The sequence below is a fragment of the Vipera berus genome (genome assembly GCF_964194415.1).
Source record: "Vipera berus genome assembly, chromosome: 1".
In the NCBI taxonomy this organism is placed as follows: Eukaryota; Metazoa; Chordata; class Lepidosauria; order Squamata; family Viperidae; genus Vipera; species Vipera berus.
This window is the reverse complement of record NC_138202.1, coordinates 348,630,650-348,657,414: the sequence shown is the minus strand read 5'-3', so window position 1 is coordinate 348,657,414 and position 26,765 is coordinate 348,630,650. Positions and strand designations below refer to the sequence as shown.

At 43.1% G+C, this 26,765-nt stretch overlaps 1 protein-coding gene across 1 annotated transcript in view; it reads left to right on the top strand.

Moving 5' to 3' along the window:
* Positions 1 to 5,574: 5,574 nt before the first annotated feature.
* The window catches only part of CALN1 (calneuron 1), a gene marked incomplete at its 3' end in the record, with an annotated part of 163,056 nt that continues 141,865 nt past the window's right edge, over positions 5,575 to 26,765 (top strand). Inside the window, exon 1 of the mRNA XM_081333871.1 lies at positions 5,575 to 5,745. The remainder of the gene's footprint in view (positions 5,746 to 26,765) is intronic.

The following is a 26,765-nucleotide window of genomic DNA, read 5'->3' as shown; positions in this document are numbered from 1 at the left end:
TAATAATAATAATGAGAAAGAGAAGGAGAAGAAGAAAAAGTAGTAGTAGTAGTAGTAGTAGTAGTTGGAAGGGACCTTGGAGGTCATCTAGTCCAACCCCCTGCTCAGGCAGGAAACCCTATACCATTTCAGACAAATGGCTGTCCAGTCTCTTCTTAAAAACTTCCAGTGTTGGAGCATTCACCACTTCTGGAGGCAGGTTGTTCCACTGGTTAGTTGTTCTAACTGTCAGGAAGTTTCTCCTGAGTTCTAGGTTGCTTCTCTCCTTGACTAGTTTCCATCCGTTGCTTCTTGTCCTGCCTTCAGGTGCTTTGGAGAATAGCTTGACTCCCTCTTCTTTGTGGCAGTCCCCCATTACTATTGTGATGCGCTTCCTACATACCTTAGTTAACTGACTAGCAAAAAGTTCATCTACTGCATAACTGCAATAAGGTAAGCAGAAAACTAAAGAGGTTGCACCAATAAAGCTGCCCTCATCTGGGTCAAAACTCTGGACTCTAGGAATATTCAGCAAATGAAAGTCAGTGACCTTTGCTATAAGGTCGGTGACAAAGTTCTCTGATCCTCAATCTCAACTTTGGGGCCGTCAGTGGAGGAAATTGAGGTTATCTGGGAACCCCTTAGAAAAATTAGGGGGAAAGCACAATAGAGAAAAAGGTGATCAGCCAAAACATGATCGTCACCCTTTTGTGGTCATTCCCTAAAATTAAAACTGATTGTTTCTAAGCACAATTGTCTTGGAATCGCTTCAGCAAGATTTATTGAAAAGAATAGAAGGAATTTACAAAATTCCAGCAATTTGAGTGTTTCCCACTGAGAGCCAATAGTTGGAATATTTCCCACTTAGAACCAATTATATCCCTCTACGTTACGGTGGAGACTTTTTATTATTATTATTTTCTAACAGCCTTCCTGTGAACTTGTTTTTCTTTTAAAACTAACAAGCTTGCCCCTGGCTGTTTATGTAGCGATTTTCTGAATCTTCATCAGTAAAGGAACCAATTCTTACATCAATGCTCAAACTGAAACAATGGGGAGACATCCAAGATGAAATACTAACATGACATTCTGGTTGATGTCGGCCTCGTGGGATGAACTAGATCGGAATCCCAAGTTTAAGCTAATTCTACTTTATTGTAGAGTTACATCGACAGAGTCTTGCAAGTCTAAAATTACAAACATAGACCATCTCCTTTACAGCTGGGTATACTAAGGAGGGTGTATTCTGACCCCTCCCATTTTCCAATTGTGGGCTAAGCTCTCTCTTATCTGAGTGTCCTCTTGGCAGGATCTTTTTGCCCAATGTACCGAGATCTTTCCCATGTGCCAATGCAGGAACTCGCTTAAGGATTTTAAATAAGGAAAGAGGAAGCAGAGACACAAATCAGTGACTTAATCACAAAAAGGATGCAAGCAGGGGTCCTTTGACAAAGGATGAAGAACAGCATGCTTACAAGAGTTTGGAAAACTGTGGTTAAAAACAGTTCATCAAGTGAGCAGTATAGAACACAAAAAGACAGGGAAGAGTTGGACAGAAAGATAGGGATCAGCAGGGGAAGTAGTTTGAATAATAATAGTACTATAAGGAATGTAAGGACAGCCCTCCATAATTTGTCAAACTTGTCTTGCAAAAAAAAAAAAGAATAAATTAAGATGCAGGAGAGAGTAGACAATTAAAAAAGAGTGGAGAATTGCTCCTGCAAAGGAAAGAGACAGAAAGTATTTGCCAGTTGATTTGTGGAAAAAATGCTGAGAAAAGTCACGTTATAGCATATTTCCTCATTCAAAACTAGATAATAGTAATAATAATAATAATAATAATAATAATAATAATAATAATAATAATAATAATAATAATAATAATAATAATAATAATAATAATAATAATAGAGTTGGAAGGGACCTTTGAGGTCTTCTAGTCCAACTCCCTGCTCAGGCAGGAAACCCTATACCATTTCAGACAAATGGCTATCCAGTCTCTTCTTAAAAACTTCCAGTGTTGGAGGCAAGTTGTCCACTGATTAATTGTTCTGTCAGGAAGTTTCTTCTTAGTTCTAGGTTGCTTCTCTCCTTGACTAGTTTCCATCCGTTGCTTCTTGTCCTGCTTTCAGGTGCTTTGGAGAATAACTTGAGTCCCTCCTCTTTGTGGCAGCCCCTGAGATATTGGAACACTGCTATCATGTCACCCCTCGTCCTTCTCTTCATTAAACTAGACATACCCAATCCCAGCAACCGTTCCTTATATGTTTTAGCCTCCAGTCCCCCAATCATCTTTGTTGGTCTTCTCTGTTCTCTTTCTAGAGTCTCAACATCTTTTTTACATCGTGGTGACCAAAACTGGATGCAGTATTCCAGGTGTGGCCTTACCAAGGCATTGTAAAGTGGTATTAACACTTCACGTGATCTTGATTCTATCCCTCTGTTAATGCAGCCTAGCACTGTGTTGGCTTTTTTGGCAGCTGCACCACCAAGGTGGAAAGGTAGCTGTTGCTTGACCTGAGACAGAATAATAGCTGAAAGAAAACATCTCCCTTTGAGAAGTCATACAGAGAGCCTCAACACATGACCACAGTTGGGATCAGAATTTCCATTGTGAAGCAAGGCAGTTGTTAAGTGAGTCTTGCCTGATTTTCTGACCTTTTTTGCCATGCTTATTAAGTGAATCATGCAGTCATTAAAAGATCCAGCTTCCCCAGTTAACTTTGCTTGTTGGAAGATGGCTGGGAAGATGGCCATGAATGGGACGATACGTGGACCTGGGATGCTTGCAAATACATAGCGAATACAGGCTGGTTGCCCAGTGTCTGAATTTTGATCACAAGACTGTGGGGATACTATGTTGGTTGTAATTGCAAAGACCTATCATAAAGTCACTTTTTTCAGTACTTCAAATAGCTGTTAAACCAGGGGTGTCAAACTGCTGGCCCACGGGGCGGATGTGTCACGCTGAAACCGTGCCAACCCCATCACTGGCAATGGGGAAAAAAAAAGTCACGACACGTCGCTACACGTCATGTGACGTGGCGAGTTTGACACCTTTGTGTTAAACAAATCATCATAAGTCAAGGAGTTACAAGGATTTTTACTTGTTAATTTGAGCCAGTAGTGGAAGCAGGTGTACTAAGGTCATTGTAGTCATAATGTTTCAAAGGTGCGACAGTAAACCAGTGTTTCTCCAGCTTGGCAACTTTAAGATGTGTGGACTTCAACTCAACATACGAGCTGGAGAATTCTGAGAGTTGAAAGTCCACACATCTTAAAATTGCCGAGGTGGATAAACACTGCATTAAACTACTGGATCACTAAAAATTGAAAAGGGGTTGACTTCTTTTGTAAGTGCTAAGAAACATGTTGTCAGAGAAGATGGGGATGAAGTGAGCATCTGGGCATGGAGGGAAACAAGTGGGATGGAGGTAGAATTTGATACAAATAGAATTAGTGGTTCCCAACCCCCTAGGGCAGGGGTAGGCAACCTCGGCTCTTTTATGACTCATGGACCAACTGGCTCAGGAATTCTGGGAGTTGAAGTCCATGAGTCATAAAAGAGCCGAGGTTGCCTACCCTTGCCCTAGGAAAAGCTAAACCATTTCCTTCTTCCATTTTTTTAAAAATTTTCTAGACTAGATTCCACCTCTGGTTCTTCATAAAAGTCATAGAACTGACCAAGTCTGAACCTGGTTATCCTTTCTATTTTAACCTCAAATAAGGACAACAGGTTGAGCGGTGGTGAAGATGCTTGCCTCCCACTCAGAAGGTTGAGAGTTCAATCCTAGGTAGGAGCAGATGTTTCTTTTCTAGGGTGCAACGGAAAAAAAACCCTGCTGTGAACTCCATATTGGCATCAGGAAGGGCATCCGGCCAGTAAATGCTCAGCTCCTTCTAGACATCCTGATTCTACCCTGAATAGGGACTACAGGGTCGTAAAAAGACAATTAAGGACAACATGTTAACTAAGTTGACATTAAAACCTGCAGCAGAACTGATTGATCCCTGCTCACCAGCTGTTTTCACTGCATTTAGGTTTTAATTGAAATGTCATTGGGAAAAAATGTGTGCATTGCACTCCCATTTGACTTTAGCCTTCCTTCCTTCCTGCTCAACCCATTTGCATACTATCCATCTCATTGGCAACCAAGGATCATACTCCATATATCTGATGAAGTGGGCTCCAGCCCAAGGAAGTTCACACCATAACAAACCCATTTGTCTTGAAGTTGTCACCCAAAGTACTATTATTTCAATATCATCCATATCACTCTGATACAGATTTTGGAAAGCCAACCAAGATAAATGGGATTAAAAGACATCATGCTGTTATTCGGCTTATTACACTAAAGAACTAGGTCTTAGAGTTGCGGTTGTGTTACAGAGGTGGATCTTGAACATTGATATAATATTTATATTATTGTGCTAAGGAGTTAGAAGCCCCACTAAGGGAAAAATAGGATTCAAAGAATTCTGAATGTCCAAATGATGGTGACTGATGGTGGCATTGATTTTTAGGTCTTTGAAACCAAATGACAGTATATAAGATTGATAGAAATAAGAGGGTTGATAAAAATACAAATCTTGTCATCATCATCATGATTGTGTTGCATGCTAACTCTGCCCACTGCCAGGAGTTCGATCCTGGCAGGCTCAAGGTTAACTCAGACTTCTACCCTTCTGAGGTCTGTAAAATGAGGACCCAAATTGTTGGGGGCAATACGCTGACCCTGTAAACCACTTGGAGAGCACTGTGAAGTGGCATATAAGTCTAAGTGCTATTGTTACCACCACCACCACCACCACCACCACCTTGTTGGCTTCCTCTCTTCCATTACACCATTCCTACATTCCCCCGGAACAGAAGATGCTGAAGGCAAGATCTGAAGCGCTTCTACGAAGCAAAGTAGGTGGCGGATGACAGCAGGCGCGGAAAGGGTTAACCGGGACCCCAACGTCCGGGAAACACGAGGATCTGCCTCCTCCTCCTCCTCCTCCTCCTGCTCGCGTGCAGAGTTTTGACGTGGGCGAGACGAATCTGGAGGAGTTGGAGGGCTTGCCGAATCGAGGCTGGATTTGTCTCTCACCGGCCCCATCTTCTCGGCTGCCAAGGGCGCTCGGCCGGCCGGCCGGCTGCGTGACTGAGTCGCTGCCGGACCAAGGCGAAGCGCCCCCACCCAAATTGCTGCGATCCTGCCCCGCTCTGCATCTTCACCACCACCACCCCTCTCTCTCTCTGTCACCCTCCTCCCCCCCCCCCACCGTGACGAGCGGAGGCGGGCGGGGTCCTCGGCCATGGCCACCTGCTGCGCGGATTCGCCGCCCAGCTCCACGCAAGTCCGGGACCAGCCGGGTGCTCGGGGGGCAGCCGGGCGCACCTGAAGCGAACGGCCCCGCCGTCACCCTCCATCCCGCCTTCCCACCCACCCACCCACCCAGCCAGCCAGCCAGCCAGCCAGCCAGCCGGGCAGGCGGGCGCTCGCAGGCTTCCCCGAAGGGGCTTTATGCGGAGGTTTCCGGGACCCCCTTGGAGGCCAGCGGGGGCTCCTCTGTCTCTGCTTCGGGTGAGAGGTCGGGGAAGGGGAGGAGGCAGGATCCGGCCGGCCGCTGCCCCCTAACGGCCTCGGCAGCCCCGGCGGCGAGGAGGAGGAGGAGGAGGAGGAGGAGGAGGAGGAGGAAGGCGCGAAGATCTGCCGCTTGAGGAGCGGCGGCGTCCGGGGAGGCAGACCTGTAGGAGCAGCAGAGCCGCCTGCCTGGAAGGTGAGCCCAGCCGGTCCGCCGCCTTCGCCCCGCTGGCGAGAGACCTTTTCCCGCCAGGAACGGCTCGCCAAAAGCCGCGGGGAGGGGGAGGGAGGTGAGGGAGGGGGCGCGGGGCCTCTCCGACGTGCCCAAAAGGAGGCGCGGCGCCGGGAGATGCCCCCGCTCTTGGGGAGAGGAGAAGGAGGGAGGGAGGGAGGGAGGAGGAGGAGGAGGAGGAGGAGGAGGAGGAAGGCGGCAGGTTGGCCCTGACTTTAGGGCAAGGCAGCCGTCCGGGCTGGTTCGGTTCTCTTGCGGACGCCGGAACCGGACACCTGGCGCGGGAGGAAGGTTCACCTCGACCGACCGGAGACCTGTTGGTGCCCGAAGCCGCCGGTTAGAGGGAAAGGTGGGCTGCTGGAGTTGACCGAGCGCCAACCAGTCGGGGAGGTCTGTGCTCAAGTTTTCACCTCTTAATGTTCGTGTGTGTGTGTGTGTGTGTGTGTGTATGGGGGGGAATTGTGTGGTGCCAGTCTGAAGCGGCACCGTTTCTAAGCGGGCTGTGGCATTCAGCCTCGGGAACGGCCCCCCACCCCCACCCCCGTCGAAGCAGTTACCGGTGGAAGACTTGTCTGAAGAGGTTTTGGGGTAACCATAATCTTTTGGTCGTGAGAATTTGCTATAGGAGTCACAAAAGGAGGGAAAAAATATTTACAAGGGATCTGAGCTTGCCACCCTCTCTTGGACATGCTTGGCTTTTAAATATAAAAAGAGGCAAATCTTTCTTCTAGATCTCATGCCATCAAAGGTCCCCCAGCCTGGTGTTCCTCTCGCATTTTGGACTGCAGAGCCCATCATTCTCAACCGGGGTAATGGGTGTTGTTAGCATCAGAGAAAATCTCCAGCTGGGGAAGGTAGATTTATTCCGAATCTTCTCCTCTTCCCCCTGCTCATTCCTGTGTTGTGCTTCTCTCCATCCTTCTCAAGGGGTGTGTGTGCATAATTGTTAACACTTGAGCAAGCGTGCCCTAGGCAGGTGGCAAAAATGGAAAGGGATGGAGAAACGTATGTCAGGTCTTGAGGGGAAAAAAAAAGGTTCCTTGCTTCCTCCCACAGCTACACATAACAGATACATAACATTTTCCCTCTTCTCCAACTGATGGAGACCTGAAAGGTTGCTGGAGGAAGCCAGTTTATTTGCTTCAATGAAGCCGGGCTTGACAGTGTACCCAAATAGGTGGTTGTTTTCCAAAAATAACTACAAAGTTGCTAAGCATCTGGTAGGATGGTCTCTTTACCAAGGGCAGGAGGAAAGAGAAGTGTGACTAGCATAGAGGTGAGTAGGAAAATAGGGTACACTTAAGTCAGGTCTGCACGCTGGCCCTGTGTTGCTTGCTTTTCTCATTTTTCTTGCATTTCTTTTTTATTTAATAGCTGTTTGCTGTGGGATTTTTGCGTACATGTGGATTGTATGCATTTACTCTGTAGTATTTGTACACAAGCGGGGAGGGGGGGTGGCTTCAGGCATAAAGGTTCTGCCTTTTTTCCCCCTTTTTTTTGGCTTGCTGCAACCTTGAGATTTCTCCATCCAGAGACCAGTAAAAACTATGAGGATGTTGCAGATCTTTGATCATTAAGAGACTTAACAAACAGATCCAGTATTGAAGTGGAACCCATTCCAACCGCTTTCATACATACAGCTCCTGGTTGTTCTCCTCCCCCCACCACCTGCCATCTTTTATCTTTCAGAGATGGGTCTTTGGGGTGGATTAATCTTTATTGTGGCTTTGATTGTTAAGCACTTGATAATCCACCCCAATTTCTGTCCACCCTGGTTTGCTGGGCTAACATTTAAAGTAGAACATTATGCAAAGAGATGGTTGTTCCAGTTCTATTTTTTTTAAAAAAAATAGGAAACGTAGGAACGTCAGAAGCTTCCCTACCCTTCAGTTACACTCTGGGTTCATCTTGGTTTCACCCTTAGGATTGGATTACCAGGCAAAGCACCAAGTGCATCCTGGAAGCCCTACAGATTCAAGGCTGTGATGCCATGGCTGATGTCCTTCCAGAGAAGAATGGACAAGTGAGGGGGGGAGGAAGAGGAGAGCTGGAGAAAAACAAGCAATAGGTGGTGTAATATGGAGTCCGGGAAGGCGTCTTATCCAGGACCAGACAGATGGGTGCACTGAAGTGACCATGCTCTGCCGGTAGCAACAGCTCTCCAGAAACCTTAGGTGTTTCTCAGTCTAATTGCTCTACACTGGCCTTAGTGAGGTTTCAATCTTCTATGGAGATGTGACTTCTGCTGTTCATTCCTTCCCACCACTAGATGTGTGGATGGATCTACATCTCTTCCTTAAGGGAAGTTAAACTTGAATTATCCTTGGGTAAATGTTGTGGTATGCGTAGATGGTGAGCATCAGATCCCAGAGGCAAGCTGTCTTTTCGTTGCGCTGAGCCATCTGTTGTTCCTTTGCAAGGTCTCAAAAAGTGACCTTTCCTAGGTTAGGAACTGACATCCTTATTAGGATAGATGTATGTAATTTGTGGACTAGCACGCATGGTAAATGCAGAACATGGTTCTAATATCTGTGCCCTGGCTTTCTGATCTTTGAACTTCTGCAGGGATGTGTTGGCAGATGTTTATTTTATGGATAGGATGTGTCATAAGATGGTTGGATGCCAACATGCACAGTACCTAACACCCATTCATTTCGGGATTTGGAGAAGCAGCAAATGGATGGGGAGGGGAAAGGAATTGCAATCTGCCATAATTCGTACCCAGAGCTAGACATAAAGTATTCTAAAAAGCCTCACCATGCAAGGTGATTTTGTGGAGAAATGGGAGATCCTGAGCTGTTATCTTAATGCTTTAATTTTGATGGAACATTTATTTTTCTCCTTGAGCAAGTACTCGAAATCTGTGTTGCACATTATCGGAGCCATCCTTCCTGCAGTCCATCATCCTAAGTTTGGGGTATAGTCTCTTCCACTCTGCTTAATTCCCAAATAAACAGTTTGGGAACCAGATATTTTCATTAAGTTGCATGCCTTACCATTATACTTGGGACCATTTTTGTTTAATATCTAGAAAGATTCAGTAAAATCCACATACACTTGACAATCTGGGGTAAAGTTAAAACCGACCAGTGGTGTAATCCATTGGATGAGGTCTCAAGAGATAAAGGTTCAAATCCACTTTTAGTCATGAAAAACTCATTGATCAGAGAACCAACCTAGAAATAAGGAGAAATTTCTTCACAGTTAGAACAATCAATCAGTGGAAAGACTTGCCTCCAGGAGTTGTGGGTGCACCATCACTGGAGGTTTTCAAGAAGAGATTGGCCAGTCATTTGTCTGAAATGGTACAGGGTCTCCTGCTTGAGCAGGGGTTTGGATGAGAAGACCTCCATGGTCCCTTCCAATTATTCTGATATCAATCAGTTTCTCAGTCAACTTCACAGGACTGTTGTGGGGAAAAATTGGAGAATAAATTTCTATGCAAGCTGCCATGAATTCCTGCACCTAGCATGGTTTTGTGCAAGCTTAGATTCATGCATGTGAATCTAATGTCACCTGTCTTGCAAGAGCTGAATTGGTTGCCTGGTTTATTTATTTATTTTTGGATGGTGGTGGATGTATCCAGCAATTAGGTGCTGGTCATCTCTTTTAAAACCCTACATGGTTTGGTTATCTGAAAGACTCTTTTCCCAGTTACCAACTGATCCACTAGATCAGGAGTTCTCAACCTTGGCAACTTTAAGACTTGTGGACTCACCTCCCAGAATTCCTCAGTCAGCTTTGCTGGCTGAGGAATTCTGGGAGTTGAAGTCCCCAAGTCTTAAAGTTGCCAAGGTTGAGGACCCCTGCACTAGATCAAGGAGGCAGGTATGTTATGGATCTTCCTCTCCTACCCTGTTAGGGAGGTCCATGTAGTGGGACCAAGAAGGTCTTTTCCATGGTGGCTCCCTTTCTGTGGAACATCATCCCCATGGAGATAAGACCCACCTTGATACTCTTTTGAAAGGCCCCAAAGACCTGGTTTGGCCAGGGGGCCTGGAAATCCCAGGTTGACACAGAACCCAGCAAATGGTTTGTCTGAATGTTGTCCCTAGAGAGGTAGAAGTGTATTGGCTTTTGCATCGGAGGATTTATCTTTATAAGTTGTCTGGAGTCCTTGTGAGTGAGTTGGATTGCCGTATAAATCTCTTTAATAAATAAATAATGTAGAATACACATGTTTAAAATGGTGTGATGTGCCCATCTGGAAGTGGGGAGACTTGTCTTCAAAGTCCACATTCTGTTATAAAATTTATTGGTTGGGTTCACATGAACCACAAATTCAAATACAGGTAGTCCGTGACTTACAACAGTCTGTTTAGTGACCATTCAAAGCTACAATGGCACTGAAAAACATTACGACCATTGCAGCATCCCCACGGTCACATGATCAAAACATTGCTTGCTAGACAGTTGCAGAAAGTGATTACATGGCCCTGGGACGCTGCAACGGTCATAAATATGGCAACTGACTCATGTTTATGACCGTTGCAGCATCCTGGGGCCATGTAATCACTTGTTGCAACTTTCTGACAAGCAAAGTCATTGAGGAAGCAGATTCACTTAAGAACCGTGTTAGTAACTTAACAACTGCAGTGATTCACTTAACAACTATGGCAAGAAAGGTCATAAATGTGGCAAAACTCACTGAGCAAATGTCTCATTTAGCCACAAAAATGTGGGGCTAAATTGTGGTCATAAGTCAAGGACTACCTGTCGACTTACAACCACAGTTGGGACCAGAATTTCCTTTGCTAAGCAAGGCAGCTGTTAAGTGAGTTGCGTCCAAGTGTACAATCTTTTCTGCCACGTTGTTAAGGGAATCATTGCAGTTGTTAAGTGAATCACATGGTGGTTAAGTAAATCCAGCTTAGTAGGTAACATCAGTGCTGTGTTCTGTGACTATGAAACTCTGCCTCCTCTTTTTACATGCATTTGGGGATATTTTTTTTTGTTATCCACACCACCACCCATAACTTCAGAGACCTCAGCTGCGGTACTGGCTAAACAGTGACCCCCTCAGAATAGCTTGATTGGTTTTCCTACACCTACATTGCAGTGGGCTGGACTATGTATCCTTACAATCATTTCTAACTCCATAATTCTGTAATTCTAGATTGTATGATTCAAACAAAACACATTATGGCTTAGTACCAGCTGGACAACCTTTGCGAAGGTTGTGGGTAGAAGACTGTGATGACCAGTAAAAGGTTGCTGGCTGAGGTCAACTCATGCATCGAGTGGGCTTTTCTTTTTGGATGTCCTTATATTTTCCACCCCTAGTGAGATTTGGGATTATTCCTCTTAATGCTGAATTTAGGCTTCTCTCTTTCTCTTTGGTTTGTGATACTGATGTGCTCTGAAACAGCTCCCAGTGGCTTAGAGCATCGACATCACAATATCTGTAAGACAGATTCATAAAACAGATGCATATTAATAAAACCATCATCTCTGTGGTCCAAGTGACAGTTTTTACAGAGTAAAAGCTCTGCAGAAAAGCTAAGTCTTCACGACCTGTACTGTGGCTTGCCCTGGTGCCTTATATTTCCCACTTCAAAATGGGAAATGAAATGAAACCACTCATTTTGGGCAAGACAGATAGTCCTCGACTTACAACCACAATTGAGCCCAAAATTTCCATTGCTAAGCAAGACAGTTGTAAAGTGAATTGTGACCCATTTTATGACCTTTTTTGCCACGGTTGTTAAGTGAATCACTGCAGCTGCTAAGCGAATCATGCAGTTGTTAAGCGAATCCGGCTTCCCCCATTGATTTTGCTTGTTAGAAACCAGTTAGGAAGGTTACAGGTAGTGATCACATGACCCCAGGATAGGGCAACCATCGTAAATACATGCCAGTTGCTAAGCATCTGAATTTTGATCACATGACTCTGGGGATGCTGAAACGGTTGTCGGTGTGAAAAGCAGTCATGAGTCACATTTCCCAGCGCCGTTGTAACTTTGAACAGTCACTAAATGAACGGCTGTAAGTCAAGGATTACCTGTGCTAGTGGGAGGGATTTTTAGGATCCCATGAAAAGAACATTGGGAAATTGATGCAGGCTTGTTGCTTGTCGATCAGAAGGTCGGCAGTTTGGTGGGTCAAATCCCGACTGCCGCGTAACAGAGTGAGCGCCTGTTACTCGTCCCAGCTTCTGCCAACCTAGCAGTTCGAAAGCACGTAAAAATGCAAGTAGGAAAATAGGGACCACTACGGTGGGAAGGTAACAGCGTTCCGTGCGCCTTTGGCATCCAGTCATGCCGGCCACATGACCACGGAGACGTCCTCGGACAAGCGCTGGCTCTTCGGCTTTGAAACGGAGATGAGCACCGGCCCCTAGAGTCGGAAACGACTAGCACGCATGTGCGGGGGAACCTTTACCTTTACCTTTACCTGTTGATTCAAACTAGCCCACGCTTGGTATAGCTTAATGCACACATTCTAATACCACCTGCCATAGCAGAGACAGAATATTTATCAGTTCCAATTTTAGGGGAATCTGTCCTCAGATTCTACTGGTGGGCTTCCCAGAAGTATCTGGCTGATCATTATGTATGTATGTGGGAATGGCCCTGGGAGATGGAGGGAAAAGATATTGCATACGGAATGGCCAGATAACAAGAGGGCATAGCTCATAGCTGCATAACTGGTGGAGAAAAGCTCTTATGGGACCTTCCCCTAACTTCTCAGGTTGTAAAGGAAACAGTGGGAGATTTATACATCTAATGTCTATGTACATTTACCTATGTCGTATGGCTGTAGCATTATTGTTATCTTTCTTATCTTTTTTTTAAAATTCCATTTATATCCCGCCCTTCTCCGAAGACTCAGGGCGGCTTACAAGCTTAGCAGTAGCCTTCATTCTATGTATATGCCTGCTTATTAGGGCTTTCACACACACCCCCAAGCGGCATTATTACAAAGTCAGCTTAATTGCCCCCAACAATCTGGGTCCTCAATAAACTTCTTTACTACCCACTTCTATTGGTATGATTAAGATTGCAATAGTGGCGAATATCTGTATCTTGTGGATTGGTTTCTGAACATTTTGTTACCAGGCCAGGCAACATCTTCAGCAGAGTTTAGCTGGGGTAGGCAACCTCAGCTCTTTTAGGACTCATGGACTATGCTGACTCAGGAATTCTGGGAGTTGAAGTCCATGAGTCCTAAAAGAGCTGAGTATGCCTACCCCTGGTTTAGGGGACATCAGTGTTCTTCTGCAATGACTCAAATCCATAGCTCTACCTACCACCCAGCCAAAATTCTGAACATGCTACATCGATGACACCTTCATCATCATCAAACATTCCCAAATTGAAAAAACATACTACCTACTCAATAACATATTCCTTGGGATCAAATTTACACGTGAAGAGGAAACAGACAACAGACTCCCATTCCTTGACCTTGACATAAGGAGACTAGACAGTGGAGAACTGAAATTCATGTCTACCACAAACCCACGTGCATGGACCAGATCCTCAGCTTCACAAGCAACCACCCCATTGCACACAAAAGCAGCTCTTCAGAAGGGCCAGGACACACTGTAGCATCACAACACTAAGAAAAGCAGAAGAGAAATGGGTGCTTGACCTCTTTCTATCCAAAAAAGTTCATATTCTGACACACAGCACCCAAACCACAACACACCATGCAGCTGACCACCACCCAAAAACTAACCCTACCATACACAAAAAGGGTGTTGGAAATGACAGCCAGAATTCTCTAATCCCTAGGAATAGCAATAGCCCACAAACCCACAGCCATACTTCGCCAGGAATTATCCAGAACCAAAGACAAGATACAGAAGGATGTGTGTCTAATCACACTTGGTCAAATAAACCTCTTCTCTTCTCTTCTCTTCTCTTCTCTTCTCTTCTCTTCTCTTCTCTTCTCTTCTCTTCTCTTCTCTTCTCTTCTCTTCTCTTCTCTTCTCTTCTCTTCTCTTCTCTTCTCTTCTCTCCTCTCCTCTCCTCTCCTCTCCTCTCCTCTCCTCTCCTCTCCTCTCCTCTTGATTTGCAAGATTCTATTAATGTAGTGTTACAATAAAGTAGAATTAGTTTAATCTAGTTGTTTTTTGAGTCTGGTATATCTGAGAAGGCAGACAACAGTCTTGCATATACATCCATGTATTTCCATCTTCTGTTGCATCCTTGCCAATGATTCTGCCTGGTGGCTACTGGACATTACTGCTTAATACTTGGCAAACTAGCAGCAAACCCTTTTAGTTATGCCATAATTTTTATAAGCTTTCAGACAACAAGACATTTTGTTTGTCACCGATTTGTTGATCTGCTTATCTTCTGAGCATGTCATTTTCCCCTAAAGCAGGTGTTGCCCTAACATACTTCTAGTTCAGGCAAGGGATAGTTCAGATCATGCCTCCGGTGGGGGATGCATGAGTCAGCCAAGATCTGATTTGCAATTGGTGATCAAGTACATTGGGAGTTTGTGAGCTGTTGGTTGGCTTCAACCTGAGTTGGCTTGATTTAACAATTCAGTTCACTAAAGGTATGCATGTATGCACATTGTTATGACTGAATCCCTTCAGGGGGCTCCAGTTCCCTTAAAGACAATGAATCAATTTGACAATTCCCAAGACAGTCTTATGAGAATGTAACCACCACATTTTGCAGGTACGTGAATAACTTTATCCACAATTACTTACAAAATCTGGCTCTTGAGAATTCTTTGTATTGCTCCTCTGTAGTGTTTAGCTTTATACATCACTCTAAGCTAGTGTTTTTCAGTCATGTGTTATTGGGCAAGTTATAGTGGACTGATTCACACATTCTTTCCAAGCCACAATGGCTGAAGCCACCATGCTGAACCAAGGCCACAGAAATTGCTTAGCTTATTTTGAATCCCTCCATCTCTTCCTTCCTTCCTTCCTTCCTTCCTTCCTTCCTTCCTTCCTTCCTTCCTTCCTTCCTTCCTTCCTTCCTTCCTTCCTTCCTTCCCTCCCTCCCTCCCTCCCTCCCTCCCTCCCTCCCTCCCTCCTTCCTTCTCTGCCTCCCCATACCTACCTTACTTTGTTTTTCTCATTCCCCTTCCTCAAAAGGGATTCAGAGAAATTAGAAGAGGTTCACAGAATCCTAGGGCTGGAAGGATCCTGAAGGTCTTCTGAACCAACTCCCTGTTCTAACAAATGGGAGGACAGCATGGATGATGGAGCTTAGCCCTGTGAAAGACACTCTGGGAATGTTAGCTTGAAAAGAGAAGACTGGGGAAGGATACGATAGCAAATACTGAAGGGGTGTCACATAAAAAGATTGTAAAGTTTTGTTCTTTATCATCCATTGTTACTGGTATGGTTTTTAAACACTGGTTCACAATGGCAGATTTACTGTATTTTGAATCAAGCATTATGCAATGATTTGTTTGGAGCATTATCCGTTCAGAATGACGCCAGGTGCACATCATTTCATGGGGCAGGAAAGAAGGATCTCCGTGCAGGAGGGAAAAAAGACACTTGAGTTGTCTTTTTGCAAAGCTTTTGTTTTGAATGAGTTCCATTGCAGAGGGAGAACCGGAGCTTTTTCTTTATCGTTCCAGGGGATGAGGTGGGAAAAGGGGTTGAGATTACAAGGAGGTAGTTTCAGGTGAAGAACTGGGAGGAAGAACCTCTCACGCTAGCCGTGGATGTGAAGGATCACCAGATTCCCTGTGGTAAATACAGAGGGGAAGTGTAAGGTGGCGGTGCTTTTGGAAAACATCAAATGTGAAAGAGTAATAATGTTCTACTACGTGGTATTTTAATATTCTAAAGCCCAGGTCCTTGTTTAATCTATGAGGAATTGCATTCAATTGTGCTGTTTTGTAAACCAATCACTCTTTATAATATCTTTTCTCAAATGTTGCGACCTGGAAGTCAAATAATATAATCCGGTGGTTTGACTATTGAGGAATATTTTAGTACATTTAATTCAGAAGAGGTCTCTGCTTCCTTCCTTCTCATCCGTGGTGGAGTTTGGGGGAAAAGACAGAACTGACTATACCACCCAACTCTGTCCATGATGGCAATGACCTTGATTATGCAATCAATTTTTCCTTTAATGTCTTTCTTTCTTTGATATCAAAGTCCCTGATTGTAGTTATCCTTCCTTCCTTCCTTCCTTCCTTCCTTCCTTCCTTCCTTCCTTCCTTCCTTCCTTCCTTCCTTCCTTCCTTCCTATCTTCCTTCCTTCCTTCCTTCCTTCCTTCCTTCCTTCCTTCCTTCCTTCCTTCCTTCCTTCCTTCCTTCCTTCCTTCCTTCCTTTCTTCCTTTTTCTTTCTTCCTTTCTTTCTTTTCTTTCTTTACTCACTCTCACTCACTCACTCACTCACTCACCCCCCCCTCTCTCTCCCCTCCCTTCCTTCCTTTCCAGGTTAGAGGTGTGAAAAAATAATTGAACAGTCATTTCAGACTGTGCATCAAACATGAGCTACATTTTTATTCATTAGCAAGATTGATATCCTGGGCGCAGTTCAAAGTGCTGGTTGTCTCCTCTAAAGCCCTTCATAGCTTGGGACTGAACTTCTAGAAGAGTCCTCTGTCCTTGCCTGTTCCTACCCTTACGATCCAGCCTGGCAGGGTGGGCAAGTTCTCAGTCCTGCTGGCTAAGGAATGCAGGCTGGTAGGGCTCGGAAGGTGCACCTTTGTTGCTGTAGCACCCATTTTATGGGGCACTCTCCCACCAGAAATTAGGATGGCTCTAACCCTGATTGAGCGGTGGCTCAGTGGGTTAGGACACTGAGCTTGTCGATCAGAAGATTGGCAGTCTGGCAGGTCGAATCCCGAGTTCTGCATAACAGAGTGAGCGCCTGTTACTCGTCCCAGCTTCTGCTAACCTAGCAGTTCGAAAGCACGTAAAAATGCAAGTAGAAAAATAGGGACCACTACGGTGGGAAGGTAACAGCGTTCCGTGCGGCTTTGGTGTCTAGTCATGACCACGGAGTCGTCCTGGGACAAGCACTGGCTCTTTGGCTTTGAAACGGAGATGAGCACCGGCCCCTAGAGTTGGAAACGACTAGCACGCATGTGCGGGGGAACCTTTACCTTTACCTTAATCCTGATGGTCTTTTATAAGACCTGGTTTAAGGCCAGGAAGTTCAAGTGTTTGAAGGGACTCGATTCCTTGGCTGTGTTAGTGATTGTGGATTGGGATACTTTGCCTCGCATTTAAATTTTTGTACCTGCTCTAATTTTTATTTTGATAATGTTGAGATGGATAGCTATTCAAACTGATTAAGTAAATAAATATCCCACACTTTGTACAGGAGTTCCAGGTGGCAAAGCAAGTATTTCCTCCTCTTATTTCCTTACAAGATCCCTGAAAGGTAGAGCTAGATCAATAAACAATGAGTGGCCCATAGTCACACAACTGTGCTTCTGTGACTGGAGTAAAACTAAAATCTGGATTTCCTTCTTTCCTACACCACATTGCTTCTCTTATGCCTTAGATTTCTAGCCCAGATCTTTTCTCCAAAAACACAAGTTGACATGCATCATGCTGCTTCCCCCTATTTTTCCTTACTGGTGAAATAGGTTTGGCTGAGACAGGCTATCTCTAGGTCACCAAAAGAGTTTCGGTGGGTGACTTGAACCTGGGTGTCACCACTACTTGTCCAGCATATTCGCTGTCATACCATTCTGGCTGTTGGGCTGGGACCTTCTCTGTCTGAGGATCAGCTCGAACCTAGATCCTCCTTCTCCCAGCCCAACACCCTAATCATTGCTCCACACTAGATATCCTGCCCACCTAGCAGATTGAAAGCATGCTTATGCAAGTAGATAAATAGGTACCACTTTGCTGGGAAGATAACAGTGTTCTGTGACCTCGGCATATAGTCATGCTGGCCACATGGCCACGGAAGCATCTTCAGACAATGCTGGCTCCCTCGGCTAGGAAACAGAGATGAGCACTGCCCCCTAGAGACAAACAGGGCTAGTCAGGAAAATCTTTACCTTTACCTTTTAACAAGATGAAAACCTCAAGATTCCATCCTCAGTCAGGGACACGCCCCCCATTGTCTTCCTCTTCCATCTCCATAGCAATGGACTTCCCCAGCTCTGCTGCCCTCTTGGAAGGCCCATTTAGCCTCATAATAGCACCTAAGCTCAGGTATGCAGAGAAGGACCTGCCTAGTTTCCCCAAACTATCCAGCCAATCAGATCCCTAGGATTTCCTGCTTTTAGTCATCATCTTTGGACAAGGCTGACTCCCTCGGCTAAGAAATGGAGTCAGACATGACTGGACAGGCGAAAACTTTACTTTTTGTTGTACTGTTGTGGTGAGGAAGTGGAAAGTGGAAAGGGTGCTATCCTGCTCTTAGAAGGTAGTCAGGGGTTAGGGTTAGGCAAATGACATGGACTTTATAATTTGTTAGCTAACATAGTTACTTTATATTTTACTTTGTGTTTTAAACATAATTACTTTATATTTTGATTTGATTTACTTTTCTCTCTTTTAAAAGGGTGATAAGGTTTTATAAAACCAAAATGAAATGAAATGAAATGTAGCAAAACCCCTTCTCCTATGGCTGTATGGATTGAATAGAATAGAGCTGGAAGGAACCTTGGAGGTCTTCTAGTCCAGCCCTCTGCTCAGGCAAGAGACCCTAGACCAGTGATGGCAAACCTTTTAGAGACCGAGTGCCCAAACTACAACCCAAAACCCACTTATGTATCGTCAGGTGCCGGGTGAGCATGGCCCATTAGGTGGGCGTGGCTGCAGTGGTAACGGCAGACTGGGTGGGACTAAAAAGTTCAATCAATCAATTCCAACTTTGCGAGATCATTTTTTCCCCGCAAGAAGTTGAAATTGATTGATTGATTGAACCTTTTTTTTTTGCACACGGCGGCAGAGGCCTAAAGCGAAAAGGTTTTATAAAATCCAGCTGAAGGCCTACGACTGGGGTGATGGTGTGCGTGCCCACAGAGAGGGCTCTGCACGCCACCTGTGGCACCCGTGCCATAGGTTCGCCACCACGGCCCTATACCATTCCAGACAAATGGCTGTCCTGTTTCTTCTTAAAAATTTAGTGCTGACCTACATAGCAATGATTTCCTAGTCTGATCCCTATCTGAAGGGCTGATAGCACTCTTGTAAGTTTGAATGAGTTTCCTCTTCCCTCGCTTTATCTTCATGAGAACTTGAGAGGGCCTTGTCTGAGGTATACTCAGATTGCAGATCTGGTCCAGACTCCCTTTCATCTGACTTTGATAGTAACACTTCTTCCTGTCCCTCAAGGCCATTTCTGCTGCTCTCTATAGGCAAAGATCCACAGAGGTACACTCAGCCAGTTTATTTTGGACCTCAGCAAAGAAAAGTGCTTACTACATATCATTTCTATTATTTGTGTGGACAAGTCGTAAACTAAACAGCTTTGAATCAGAAGCTTGTTAAGTGACTGCTCTTTAATTTAAAGGGAAATTAGCTATATTGATTTCAGATACCCTAAATCAGTCTCTGCTGTAGCCTTATAGCTTTTTAGCACTTCAGAGGCACCAAAAGACAAACCATGTTAGTTCCAGGCACCTCCACATAGAACTGAGTTAAGACCCAGATGGAATCCTGCAGAGTTACAGTCCAGTCGAACGCTGTACAAACGTTTTTTTTCCCTTTTCTTTAAATGCTTTAGTGATCATGTGCCTTTTAGAAATGATATATCTATTTGTGCTGGTTGTGGCCCATTTTACAACCTTTCTTACCTCAGTTGTTAAGTGAATCCCTGGAGTTGATAAGTTAGTAATCCGGTTGTTAAGTGAATCTGGCTTCCCCATTGACTTTGCTGGTCAGAAGGTCACAAAAGGTGACCTGGGGACACAGCAGCGGTCATAAATATGATCCAGTTGCCAAGCATCTGAATTTTGATCATGTGATCATGAGGATGCTGCAAAGGTTGTAACTGCGAAAAACGGTCATGAATCACTTTTTTAAGTGCCGGTGTAACTTTGAATGGTCACTAAATGAACTGTTGTGGGTTGACGACTACCTGTCTTTCAAATGACTTATTTATTTAGCATATGATGAAAATGAGAGATGAAAAGTAAACATATACACAACGTATGCTGCAATAACTTATTAACTAGGAATTAGGAAACCTTTTTGAGATATTGCAAATCACCGAGAATCCTGTCAATTATTCTGGTTCTCCTACTGCTCAAACTTGCTTGGCTTATTTCTGTTGTGATTTTTTTTTTGAATGATGCTTCTTCTCTAAGGCAATGAAGGGCAGCCAAGGCAGCTGGCTGACAGCGGTATGTAAGGACATCTGGCGAAGTGGGCACAGATCCACCGAAACTAGCCTGCCGTGTATCCAGCAATCTTGAAAGTTTACAAGGTTTCATTTTAATGATTCTTAATCAGCTGTTGATGTTGCTCCATATGACAAGCAAGAAGTGACCCAAGGAAGAAGGAAGTTGCCAGATGGGAGTGCTTAACTAGATTGTAGGAAAAGAATGGTGTTGTGGAGAAGCTAAATAGATTTTTTCCCCTCATTTCACTGCTCTTGCAGCTGCAGGGTTGGGTGGATAGTTATGGCCTCATTGTTTTCCTTTGATGTATTGCATCAGGAGAGCTGAATTTCCAAATGCCATCACAGAGCTTGGCTTGACAAATTAAAAAAGCAAGCATTGAATGGCACCTAGGCGCAGCCATGCATAGTGTTTAAACTCAGTTGGGACAAAAACTACGTCAACTAAAGTGATGTAACCGATTATTACATTTGAGGGGTCTGCTTTGTTCCCAGATGACTAGAAGAAATTGATATGAAATCCTCCTTTTAAAAAGCAGAATCCAAAGAAAACACAGAACGTTAAGATATTTACCTGCTCAATTTCTGTCTGCGCCCTAAAGAAAAAAATATCTGTAATTGGTGAAAAAACCATTTTTTATTCTGAAAATACTGTACAGTCTTGCTGACAACATGTAGCCTATTTGAAAACATTTGGGGATATGAAGAACGGTTGCAAGAATTGGGTATGTCTAGTTTAATGCAAAAAAGGACTAGGGGTGACATGATAGCAGTGTTGCAATATTTGAGGGGCTGCCACAAAGAAGAGGGGGGAGTCAACCTATTCTCTAAAGCACCTGAAAGAAGGACAAGAAACAATGGATGGAAGCTAATCATCAGCCTAGAACCAAGGAGGAATTTCCTGACAGAACAAGTAATCAGTGAAGTGGCTTGCCTTCAGACGTTGTGGGTGCTCCATCATTGGAGGTTTTTAAGAAGAGATTGGATGGCCAATTGTATGAAATAGTATAGGGTCTTCATAAAGAAGATCTCCAAGGTCCCTTCCAACTCTGTTATACCTTAGAGTAGAAGAACTGACCAACTGAAGTAGATGCAACCATTTGGTGATGGTGAACTATTGCTAACTCCATTCATTGGTGTTGTGTTAAGATAGCATTACCAGATACATGGTAGCTCCATGGTGGAGGAGCTCTCTGGCAACTTGCTGCTTGTGTCTACAGTTCTGTGCCACTTGTCTTTCTTTGTTGCTGTCATCTGAAATGCCATTGTTTGCACTTCAGAGCAGGTAGAAGAGATGGCTTTGGGAAAGTAGAATCAGTGAGGTTACTGCAAAAAGACAGACTGTCTTTTAAAGAGCTTGAAACCCCAGAGCTGGGAGGGCTTATTCAGAGATGCTTGATGCAAGAATCCAGTTTAAGCACTCTTGACAGACAGCTTTCTGGCCTTTGCTTGAAAATATCCAATCAAGGTGTTCTCACCATCTCCATTGTTAATGAGTTCCACAGTCAAACTATTCTTACTGTTAAGAATATATAACATACCATTGGAATTTCCTTCTTGTATCTGGTCCCTTAATCCCAGGTATACCTCAAAATGAAGAAATGAATAAATTATGTATAGGGATGTTTTTGTGTGGCATAGTTTTGAGTCTTTACACAGTACAATCAGTTGTCTTCTCAAAGGTAAAGGTGCCATGTTTTTTCATTCTCTCCTTATAAACCTTACTATAATAACAGGGGTCTTCAAACTTGGCCCTTTTATGACTTGTGGACTTCAACTCCCAGAATTCCTCAGCCAGGCACAAGTCATAAAAGGGCCAAGTTTGAAGACCCCTGCTACATAATGTCGCTGGTTTATTCCATCAAGAACCATGCAAGGGAGATTAAACTCAGGATTGATGTTTTTCTCCAAGATAACACAGTGAGCTTTAACAACTGATAATTGAATGAGGATTCCTGTCTACTGGCCAAGATCGTGGCTTTATTTATCCAGGATGCCACATGCTGATGGACTACTAATTTAGTCCATCAGTATAGGATGTTCCAAGAAGACTTTGTTATTCTGTCAGGAGACTTTGCCTAGGGTGGAAAGAAGATCCCTTGCCACTTGCTTCCACATTCCGTGTCCCAAAATATTTCCAATTACAAAAAACAAATAAATAAATTAAAATGCTTTCAGCTCAAGTAATTGGTTATTTTGAACAGGAGGTCAGCAGAGCAGCTGATGGAGGTGAGAGTCTACATTGTTACCTACCCCAATTTGCTGCTAAAAACATCCACTTTGTTCTACCTAATGATAGGTCTGGCTGTCTGTTTCAGAGCAATAGAAGTAAAAAAATCTGTTAGGAGAGTCATCAGGCAACCGAAGAACAAACATACTGTTAATGAAGATATAGGAGACCTCATAGAAGGAGTCTATGGATATTACAGAATTGGCTCACCTTCTGTATTGATTTTAGAAGTGAGACTGGCTGGTAGCTCAGGTGGCTTTAAATTAAAAAATAAAAAATTAGACAAATGAGTGGAGGAGAAGACATCCCTGTTAGTCTTGGTAGTTAAACAAAATTTCTGTGTTCAATGACAGCATACACTGAATGCTTTGGGAGTAATGATACCGGTAACATATGTCTGTAATTGCCATTCTTTGTTTAGGACTAGAAGTATTGAACAAAATGATTGGAAACATTCTTGGCCAGAAGGATTAGGGGAGAATTTTTAGGTGGGGGTGGGTGGGGAGGAGGAGAAGCAAAACTCATTACAACAACCTTTTGCAGCCCGACACACATTGGATACGTTGGACTTCAATTCCTGTAAGATTCTGGTTTAAAATATGTGGCACACCTGGAGAGCACTAAGTTGAAGCAGCTTAAAACACCATGTAGCAGATCTTCTTTCAAGTAGAATTTACCTTTTGTTACTATGGAAGCAGGTTATGCATAGCAGAGGATTATCTATGAGAGATGAAACCTATTCAGAAATTTTGCTTTGACCTTTTGTTGTCAAAAAAGCAAAGGGAACTTTTTTTAATCAGAAATTTAAGCAAGTCTTTCTATTCCCCCCTTCCCCCGTGATTTCTTTTTGCATTTTAAAGTCATCAAAAGAAATGCCATGTAAGTCACTGAGGTAAAATAAAATATTTATTAGCATGGGGGTTTTTTTATATGCAAGTAAGCAAAAAATAAAACTTTTCTGCCCTTCACTTATGCCTATTATCAGTGGAATGATTTTAGTGAAATGGAATTGTTTCGCTTTAAAGCTTTGCTTTGTTCTGTGTAAAATACCAGATATTTGGGGGAAAAGATGACAATCTTTTGTTTTACTGAGTAATTTAAATAACTTTAGGAAGTTTAATAGTCTTAATACTAATATATAATATTTTGGATTTTATCAAATAGTGTTTAGCAGTTTCCTTCTTGCTGCAATAATTAATATATATTGATAAATGGCTTTGTGAATTTTATCCTGTCAACTGGCAACCAGTACATAATGCAATTAAAAAGAAATCCTGACTTTGGTTGTTCATACACCCGTGTTCCATCCATGGCAGCCAAATCAAGCACTCAATAATTACCATTAATTTTCAATCCATAGGTTGCAATCTGAAAGCTTTACATACTGTGTTTTGGAAGGTATTAGTGAGTTCCAAAAGCATGAATCAGTCCAGAAAAGGGAGAATTAGCATGATAGGAGAAAAAAGATTAAAATGAAATGATTTAAATGAAAACAGCATAATGAAGATATTCTGCGTGTTCATTAAATAATATTTCTGGCTTTCAAAATTATTTGCGTGATTTGTAGCATCACAAACTTGGAAGGTACCATGTGGGCAAATGTGTCCAATTCTGGAATTTAAATTGTGTCCCTGACTGATGGCTGGCTAGTCTCTGTTTGAATGGATCTATCAAGGGGAACTTATTCCTCTCTACATAGTAATTTCATTGTCAGATTGCTTTTACCTCCTAAGAAGTTTTCCCTAGTATTCAGATGGAATCTAACTTTCTGTACTTTTCCCTTGAAAGAATAAAGGTAAAGGTAAAGGTTCCCCCGCAAATGTGTGCTAGTCGTTTCCAACTCTAGGGGCCGGTGCTCATCTCCATTTCAAAGCCAAAGAGCCAGCGCTTGTCCGAGGACGTCTCTGTGGTCATGTGGCCGGCATGACTAGATGCCAAAGGTGCATGGAACGCTGTTACCTTCCCACCGTAGTGGTCCCTATTTTTCTACTTGCATTTTTACGTGCTTTCGAACTGCTAGGTTGACAGAAGCTGGGACGATTAACAGGCGCTCACTCTATTACGCGGCACTCGGGATTCAACCCGCCAAACTGCCAACCTTCTGATCGACAAGCTCAGCATCCTAACCCACTGAGCCACTGCGTCCCTTGAAAGAATAGGAGGTGGATAATTGCTATCTGTGTTGTGATAACTGTTCAGATTTCTCTCCTCCTGCCATAACTGTCTTCGGTTGTCTCTTCTCATGATCAAACATAACTTATTCATTAGTAGCATATAATATTTAGTCTCTAGATCAGGGGTTCCCAAACTCATCAACGTTAAGATGTGTGGACTTCAACTTCCAGAATTCCATATCCCTTGATCTAGATGATCCTCACTGTCATTCTCTAGATCAGTGTTTCTCAACCTTAGCAACTTTAAGCTATCTATTCCAAGTATAGATATAGATAAATATTTACAAAAGGTGAATATTCCTAAGGCTACTCAAGAACAGTGGGATGGAATGAATCAGTTAATAACTTCTGAAGAGATTGTTTTAGCAATTAAACAGTTGAAATTGGGTAAATCACCAGGGACAGATGAATTGACAGCTAGTTATTATAAAAATTTGCAGTCAGAAATGGTGGAGCCTTTAAAGGACTTATTTAGAACAATTCAAGTTGGGGGAGTAGTGCCCCCATCATGGAGAACAGCTTTCGTAACATTGATTCCAAAGGAGGATCAAGATCTTAGTCAACCAAAGAATTATAGACCAATATCTCTTTTAAACACTGATTATAAGATATTTGCTAAAGTATTGGCAAATAGAATAATGAATATAATGCAACAAGTGATACATAATGATCAATCGGGGTTTATAACTGGTAGACAAATGAAGTACAATGTAAGACAAATTGTTAATTTATTGGAATGTTTGGAAAGAAACAACCTGCATTGATATTCTTAGATGCAGAGAAGGCTTTTGATCAATTGAATTGGCAATTTTTATTGAAAGTAATAGAAAAGATGGAATTTGGGGATTTTTTTACAGGCTATTAAAGCAATATATCAAAAGCAAACGGCACAAATAATTGTTAATGGTAATTTAACAGAAATTTGTAAAATTGAAAAAGGAACAAGGCAGGGATGCCCTTTATCACCATTGTTGTTTGTTGCCTCAAAGCCCTTTCATGCCTAAGGTGGGATTACAACTCATAAGTCTGGGAATGGAAGTCAACACATCTTAAAAGTGCCAAGATTGAAAAAGAAAAAAAAAAGGCTCAAAATTAAGCAGAATATTTAAATCAAAGAATATACTTGGTCTTCCAGGATCTTCTCAGTTTCTTACATATCTGGAACCATTTTTCAGAAGCTTCTGTTCCTTGCCTTGATCTCAAATCTTTCTGAGGTTTAGAATTAAATCTGCCTAGGTGTGCAGTAACCATGCATACAACTTTCCTCTCTAAAAAGAAAGAGGACCTACATGCAGATAACTGTTTAGCGTTATTCTCTCTCTGGGTTGTAGCTGATAAATCTTCCAAATTCTGTTTATTGTCACAGCAGAGACAATGGGTGAATCCAAATCAGAATGATCCCAATGCTTTCTACTCTATGTTGGTGGCTCAAAGGTTAAATAGAAGGAAATATGGTATTCAGCATTAACAATACTGGGGGGGGGGGGGTCTGTTACTGCCTCAAAGCCCTGTGCTGAATACAACAAATCTAAAAGTCTCCATCCAACATCAACAACTCTGGGGAACAAGACAACCATGTTGTGTGTGATATACTTGAGTTCAGTTCTTTTTTGTCCTAATGTGGCTTTGGTAGATGAATTTTTAAAAAAAAAAAGAAAGAAAGAAAAGAAAACCCCAACACTAAAATTGTTTGCATACCTGCTTTATATTCTGGGCTGAGGTTTCTAGGCTGAGGAAGCATGTATGTCTGGAAAAAAATTCTTAAAAGTGACAGTGTTTCTTTTTGCCCTGCAGCAGCCTAGATCCATTTTTCCCCACTGTGGAATGAGCTGAGCTGACATCTTATCACAATTTTTCCCCCATCTCTCCATCTGCAGCATTCAAATGGGAGATGAGCATCTTACAAGCTTCTGTTGTTCATTAGTAGGATATCTCTTTGAAATGTGACCCTTTGGTAATTGTTTGAATTGTCAGTCTGTTCTGATGAAAAGAGTGTGTGGGGGAAGCAACACAACTGAGTGTCACTGTTGGCTGAAATCTGCCTTGAAATCTCCACTGTTATTGTATTTCTGTTCTGATAATAAATTCTGTGGTCATTTACTCAAATACATACACACACACACACACACAGAGAGAGAGAGAGAGAGAGAGAGAGAGAGAGAGAGAGAGAGAGAGAGAGAGAGAGAGAGAGAGAGTCATATATATCACAATTTGATGGTGATTAGGTATCATCAACTCTGTGTTGACTCTTAGCGACCACATAGAATATATTCTCCAGGATGTTCTGTTCCCACTTTAGGCCTTTACAGCAATGTACTTATCATCTTTTTCTCTTTCCTTCC